Raw genomic sequence first — 7,309 nt, forward strand, 5'->3', positions numbered from 1 at the left:
AGGATACCCCGAGATTGGACCCGGCTGGAATGCATATACGTGTCCGGCGTTATTACAAACTATGAAGTTAAAGTCGCACGAAAAGGATTACAAAATGCGGATACTTACGACCTCGTCCAGGGCTTGCCCCTGGGCAGCCACTTCTCCTTGTTGTAGGCGGCGGTAGTGGAGTGATCCGGAAGGGACGCCTTTCCCTTCTTTAGTGTCCTAGCCTCCCCCTGTGGGGCGGCTTTCCTTTTATTCTCCTCCCCAATGCGGGGAGGGAGAGTTTCCTCATGTTTCCCCCCGTCTCCGTGGGAGGAATCTTCCTCGCCATCCTCGGACGACGAGTTTATTACGGCCCTGCGCCGGAGACCCTTCCTGGTCCCCGCGGCCATCTTCCTGGACCGTTCGGCCTCCCCAGACGGGGCAGTCTTCCTTTTCTTCTCCCCCCTCGTCCTCGGGGGGGGGGGGGAGGGGGGAGTGCGCCTAGTCGTCATCGGACGAGGCGTTTGGCGCAACCTTGAGCCGGAGACCCTTCCTTGTCCCCGTGGCCTTCTTTTCGGCCTTCTTTTCCGGCACCTTGTAAGGCGTCGGAACCAGCATCTCCATTAGGAATGCGGTTGCTGGATCTTCAGGTAGCGGAGCCGGACAGTCAACCCGCTCCGCTGTCTCCATGTAATCCTGTTTTGTCAGCATGATGACTTAAAATCCTCTCACAAATATGCTGGTAAAGGTACATCTTGTGATGTTTAGAGAACTTACCGGATTGGCAAGCCGCGTGGCGCTGAGTCCGCGGTCCTCGGAAGTGGGAGGAGGAACTTCACCGGTCTTGAACAACACATATTGAATGCCCGTCTTTGACACGGGAGGATCCAACGGACGAGCATGACCTGAACCATGTTGACAAGCTTGATTTTCTTGTCCTTCATAATCTTGATACAGGTCTCGAGTCCGGTCAGCTCTGCGGGTTCGCCCTAGGACAGCCCTTCTTTTCCCAGGAAGTGAACCGCATGGGGATCCCGGACCAGAATTTGGGCGCCGCCGCCCAGTTGGTGTCATGCGGCTCGGTGATGTAGAACCACATCGATTGCCACCCTTTCACGGTCTCCACGAAGGAGCCATCAAGCCATGTAATGTTGGGCATCCTGCCCACCTTGGCGCCTCCGCACTCCGCCTGCTGGCCGCTAACGATCTTCGGCTTCACACAGAAGATTTGCAGCCACAGGCCGAAGTGGGGCGTGATGCAGAGGAAGGCCTCGCACACGATGATAAACGCCGAGATGTTGAGCATGAAATTTGGGGATAGATCATGAAAATCTAGCCCATAGTAATACATGAGCCCGCGGACGAACGGGTGGAGTCGAAATCCTAGTCCGCGGACGAAATGAGGGAGGAATACTACTCTCTCCCGAGACTTTGGGGTGGAGGTGATCTGTCCCTCCGTCGGAAGACTGTGTGCGATGTTTTCGGCCAGGTATCCGGCCGCCCGAAGCTTGGTAATGTCCTCCTCTGTGACGGAGGAGGCCATCCACTTGCCTCCCGCTCCGGACATGCTACGGATGGTCCTACGGAGAAGGTGAGAACTTGGGCGCTGGGGCTCGAGAGTGCGAGAACGGATGAGCAAAGGAGGAACAAGGCGTGGGTGAAATCGGGAGTTCTTATCCCTTTATAAAGGCGGTGAAAAAATGTGCGCCTCCCTACTTGCCCGGCAAAATTACTCATTTTCCAAGCGTCACGATTGATGGCACGGTTGGGTTACCCATACCCATATTGATGAGGATCCCGCAATAAGGGGGACACAATCTCCGCTTCGACAAGACGTGCTAAGGAAACCACCTCGCAATGTGTGCGGTAGCTGGTTGTAAAAAATGGTTCGAATAATGGCCGGGCCGTGGCGTGATGTCACGCTACGAAGAGTTGTCAGCAGATTAGATTTGTGGATTATTGTTCTATCTACGGTGGTATGTGAAATTTGTCTTGCAGAGCCGGACATGACTTAAGTCTTTGAAATTTATCTTGGAGTATTCGGAGATGGAACCCGTCTTGCAATGCCGAAGACAATCTGCGCGCCGGACTCATCGTCATTGAAGCCTGGTTCAGGGGCTACTGAGGGAGTCCTGGATAAGCGGGTATCCGGACAGCCGGACTATATGCTTTGCCGGACTGTTGGACTGTGAAGATACAAGATTGAATACTTCGTCCCGTGTCCGAATGGGACTCTCTTTTGCGTGGAAGGCAAGCTTGGCGATTCGGATGGTAGATCTCCTTCTCTGTAACCGACTCCGTGTAACCCTAGCCCTCTCCAGTGTCTATATAAACCGGAGGGTTTAGTTCATAGGACAACAACAATCATAATCATAGGCTAGCTTCTAGGGTTTAGCCTCTACAATCTCGTGGTAGATCAACTCTTGTAATACACATATCATCAAGATCAATCAAGCATGAAGTAGGGTATTACCTCCATCGAGAGGGCCCGAATCTGGGTAAACATCGTGTCCCCGGCCTCCTGTTACCATTAGCCTTAGACGCACAGTTCGGAACCCCCTACCCGAGATCCGCCGGTTTTGACACCGATAGAGGGGGCGGGGTGGAGGGGGAGAGGGCGGCCAGAGGAGGAGGAGGAAGGGGGCGAGGGTGGAGAGGGAGGGGGCGGCCGGAGGAGGAGAGGGAGGGGGCAGCCGGAGAAGAGGAGGGAGGGGCGATGGGAGGAGGGCGGCCGGAGGAGGAGGGGAGGAGGGAGTACCTTGGTGAGGAGCAGCGCGGCGGCGGCGGACGACGGGTTCGGCGCGGCCGGGCAAAGCGAGTGAGAGGGAGAGAGTGCGCGAGAGGGAACTACACCGCTCTAGGATAAGGTAAGGCAGTAGTAGCATGTTTCAGAGAAAAGCGCTACTGTTAAGGGACGTAGCAGTAGTGCTGGTGGGTTACACGTGCTACTGCTAAGTGTGTCTAGACAACTGCAGTACAAGTATAGCAGCAACGTTCTTTAGCAAAACGCGCTACTGCTAAAGTAGTAGCAGTAGCGCGGTTTATTTAAATTCGCTACTACTAAGTAGCAGTAGCGCCCTCTTTTGTCAAGCGCTGCTGCTAAGATGCTGTGTATAAGGTTTTCCCTAGTAGTGCAAGATGGAGATCCTAGTGAAGAGGGTGTTTTGTTGACTATGAGTGCCTTAACAGTCGAGGGTGTGATGGCTGTTAAGAATGCTGCATGTGAGAGGCTTCTCGAGCAGAGAGTGGAGATCAAGATGAAGTCAAAGAAGATCAATGACTGCTTAAATAGGTTTCATGCTGCTATGCCCAAGCCTCGTGACAACAGAGATAGGCCTACTTGCATTCATCAGGCTGTTCTTGAAGCTCAAGCAATTGTGGCTGCAAAGGAAACGAAGAAGCTTGAGAGGGACCTTGAGGATGAGAATGGAGGTGTTGGTGTCGATTCGGCCAGTCTCAAGAAGCATTACTTATTGGCCAATGATGAATGGAAGGAAGATATTCTCCCTGAGATTTACATGGACATAATGTTGCCGATTTCTTGGATCCAGATATCTTGGAAAGGTGTGAAGAACTAGAAAGGGAGGAGGGTCTTCGTCTTGAAGAAGAAGCTGCTCAAGCTGCTTTCATGATTGATGGCCATGAAAAATTAACTGAAGAACATCATGAGATATTTGGTCAGATTAGGAAGAAGGCAATGGTCATCTAGGAGCATAGGATGAACAAGAGTACTACAGAGAGCCGTCCTATTGTTCCAAAGAAACAAGAGAAAGATGGGAAATTCACAACCAAGAGATTGGGCAGGCAACTCACATCCATGTGTGTTGATCCTAATGCTGCTATGAACTGACTTTGTAGCGAGTCAAGAGGCCATAACAGTGAGAGGTCAATGAGCAGAGCTAATTGTGATGACGCTATGGACGCTGATGGCCAACATTCTGACAAGGAACTGCGTACAAGGTCGAGGTCTAAGTACAAATCCCAACCAATTGAAGTGGTCGTGCTAGGTGATGGGCTCAGGGACACTACTCAAAAGAAGAAGGCCATCAAGAAGTCAAGGGACTCTGTCAAGAACAGGAACAAGGAGGCTCGCCATGGGGAGGCGGATCGCTTGATCCCTACCTTGAAACCGAAGCATCTCTTCTCTGGAAGACGAGGCATTGGAAAGACCAGAAGGCATTAAGCCAGTCAATCTAGATGTTGCTGCCTGCGATCACCGGACAGGTGCGGGATGTTCTTTACATGATTGATGTATTCATCAGATAGGGTTGTTAATCTTGAAATCATGCTGATTTTGTAAAACTAGATCCAAAAGTGTCGGAACCAGCTCAGATTTTGTAGTCAATTGGTTGTGTTGTAGGGAGCTGAGAGGAGTTTACATATCGTACTACACTCTCAAATTGCATTTAGTAATTTTATCAGTAACTAAAAAATGCACTGCTATCATGATAAACTAGAGTTTGGTTATGCAAGCACTGTAGATGGCCTGTGAAGCATTGCTCGAGCTACATACACATGTTTATTGAAGGTTGACTCTCAAGTCTTCATTTTTGCCTTGTGCTGGAACTACTATTTCTTGGGTTGGGTATCTCTAGCTTTTGCTCCCTTTTACGCGTCGTCAGCTCATTTGTTAGAATATGTCGTTGCTGAACTGTATGGAGGTACTTGGTACCTTCAGTTTATTATGCACTAGTAAGGAGTTGTGTCAATTTTTGTTTGATGGTGTTAATGTAATCGAACGGCCTGCTTGTTCTACCTTTACTGAAATACTGGTAGTATGTTGCTACTGGCGAGTTGCGAGTACTTAATTGTTTCAGTTGTGTTTTTACCCTTTCTGAGATGCGATGGTGTGAGATGGTTTAGATGAGTATCCTTTGTTCTATGTCCGTTATAAACTGAACACAGATTGAGCGAGGTGGTTTTGTTGATTATTATTGCAAATTTTGTGATTTGTCTGTCTACTGAAGGGTGCAATAATTGTATTTGGATGTGAAAGAAGTTTTGTACTTTATTGGCAGTTTCTCCGTTGCAATTTCTTGACATGTTATTTAGATGATCATTCAAAAGTATTCACGTACGGCTACACTCTCCTTGCACCTTGCTAGTATACATGTGCTTAAACAGACAACACACATTCATGAACCAATACGTCATTATCGAGTTAAATACAAACATATGGATCAATGCAAAAGAGAATGCAAAAGAAGGCAGACAAATTAGACCAACATTGCTAACGGTTAGCACAATGTCAACTTGCTCCCAAACTCTCCACCAACTAATATATATATATCCTCACGGTCATCCTTTTCAAAAAAAATTCCTCACGGTCATGGGCAGGTTCGTCTTCGCTGCGTTTGATGATTTTGACGCACTGACTGATGGGATGATGATGTCAAAACCGACAGATTAATGCACCGTCATGTGTATGCAGACATGCCTTTACGACCACCATCGAATATATACTTTCCAATACTTTTGGCGGATAAATGTTCGCCGCCTCTAGCAAAGTCACGGTTAGCTAATGCGTATGCAGACATCTCTTTACTAGTGCACCATATAAGTGTAAAATTTTCCATCTATTTTGGCAAACCAGGGGTTCGCCGCCTCTAGCAAAACCATGCTTATCTAATGCCAAAACTCTAATGATCAACGCCAACGTTAGTGCCCACTGCTAATTGCAAAAGTACTCCTCAACTAATTTATTCTTAATTAGCAAAACCACTAACTCAAACATCCATAGTTCTTTTCCCCGTTTTTCTGCTTTTTTCGTCATTTCTTGGTGAACTCATGGTTTCCGACAGATAAAACATGGGGCCATTCCCCTCGTCAAAAAACATAATTAATAACAGCTCACTACAGGTTCATCAAATATGTGAAGTGATAAAAAATTGCTCATTGAACCATATATTTTATATTTTATAACTATTTTGTTATTTCTCGTTCTATTGCGAAAGGATTATTACTAGCAGTAACTGCATGTGAAATATTGAGTCGGGATGGCAATTTTACCCATGGGTACGGGTACCCGCGGGTACCGTACCCACACGGGCAGGGTATGGGCACAATTTTATACCCACGAGTAGTACCTATACCCTACCCGTTAATTCACGGGTAGGGCATGGGTATAGCCTTTTACCCATGGATATACCCATACCCTACCCCTTTAATACCGACATGTGAATCTTACCCGTGATTCACAATCACAAGTGTACCTATGTTAAAGTTCTGTTGTGAGCCTATGGACCTATGTTTAAGTCTTTACCAATTGTCAATTTAAATTGAGATAATTTTCATGTACTCGACTATTTGTTATTGAGTTGAGATCAATTGTTTTTTTATCAAATGTGCTATAGATGAATGTAAAATTGTGTATAACTTGTGTACTAATTGATCTACCCGTTGGGTACCCAATGGGTATGGGTACCCGTCGGGTATGGGTACGGGTAAAGTGTCATACCCACGGGTACAGGTATGAGTAGAATTTTGTACCCATTGACTACACGGGTATGGATATGGTATTGCTCTACCCGCCCCATACCCTACCCATTGCCATCCTTAATCGGACTTCTATTAATACTTGACTAAGAAATAATTATCCTAGTATTTAATGTTTAATTTCGAAAGGAAAAACATACCTGAAACCAAGACATATAGGCACGTGGCAAGGAAATTGGCTTTCAGTCTTTGTCGTGCGTAAATTGAGTGATATCATTGTGGAACTCATTGTCCACTGCTCAACATGCTTTTATTGGAGACAAACTCTTGAAACAGGCTTGTTATTTCTCAGACTATTGTTATTTCCTAGACTAGTGTTTTTATTTTATAATAGTTTCTTATTTCCAAAAGATTACTCCTAGGAATAATACATATATTGAGTCGGATGGCTATTTATACTTGACTAAGAAATAACTATTATATTTCACTTTTAATTTCAAAAGGAAGAAAAACTGAAACCAAGATATATATGGCAAGGAAATTTGGTTTCATTAATTTTTGTGGGTAAAATGAGGAACTCATTGTCCACTATTCAACATTGTTGAGAATGTATTTTGTACTGCACGTGTATTGGAGTTGTGGCCCACCTCCTAGTCTTGTATAGTTGAGGTAGAGGCCTTCCCTTGTATTATATATACGTGCATCAGCACCCATCAATACAACGATTATTGTATTGGCAAAACATCTCTTCTACATGGTATCTGTCGCAAGTCGATCCTAACCCTAGCCGCCGTCGCCGCCGCGCCTCCATCGCGCCGCCGCCACCGCCGCTCCATCCACCCGCCGCCGCCGCCGGCTGCCGCCGCTTTCCGCTTTCCGCTGCCGCCGCCGCCGCACCCAGCCGCCG

At 47.1% G+C, this 7,309-nt stretch overlaps 1 pseudogene; it reads left to right on the plus strand.

The window, feature by feature from the left end:
• The window catches only part of LOC119309958, a 28,380-nt pseudogene extending 24,230 nt beyond the window's left edge, over nt 1-4,150 (plus strand).
• Nucleotides 4,151-7,309: the final 3,159 nt, after the last annotated feature.

This window comes from Triticum dicoccoides, chromosome 5B (assembly GCF_002162155.2).
Source record: "Triticum dicoccoides isolate Atlit2015 ecotype Zavitan chromosome 5B, WEW_v2.0, whole genome shotgun sequence".
Classification (NCBI taxonomy): Eukaryota; Viridiplantae; Streptophyta; class Magnoliopsida; order Poales; family Poaceae; genus Triticum; species Triticum dicoccoides.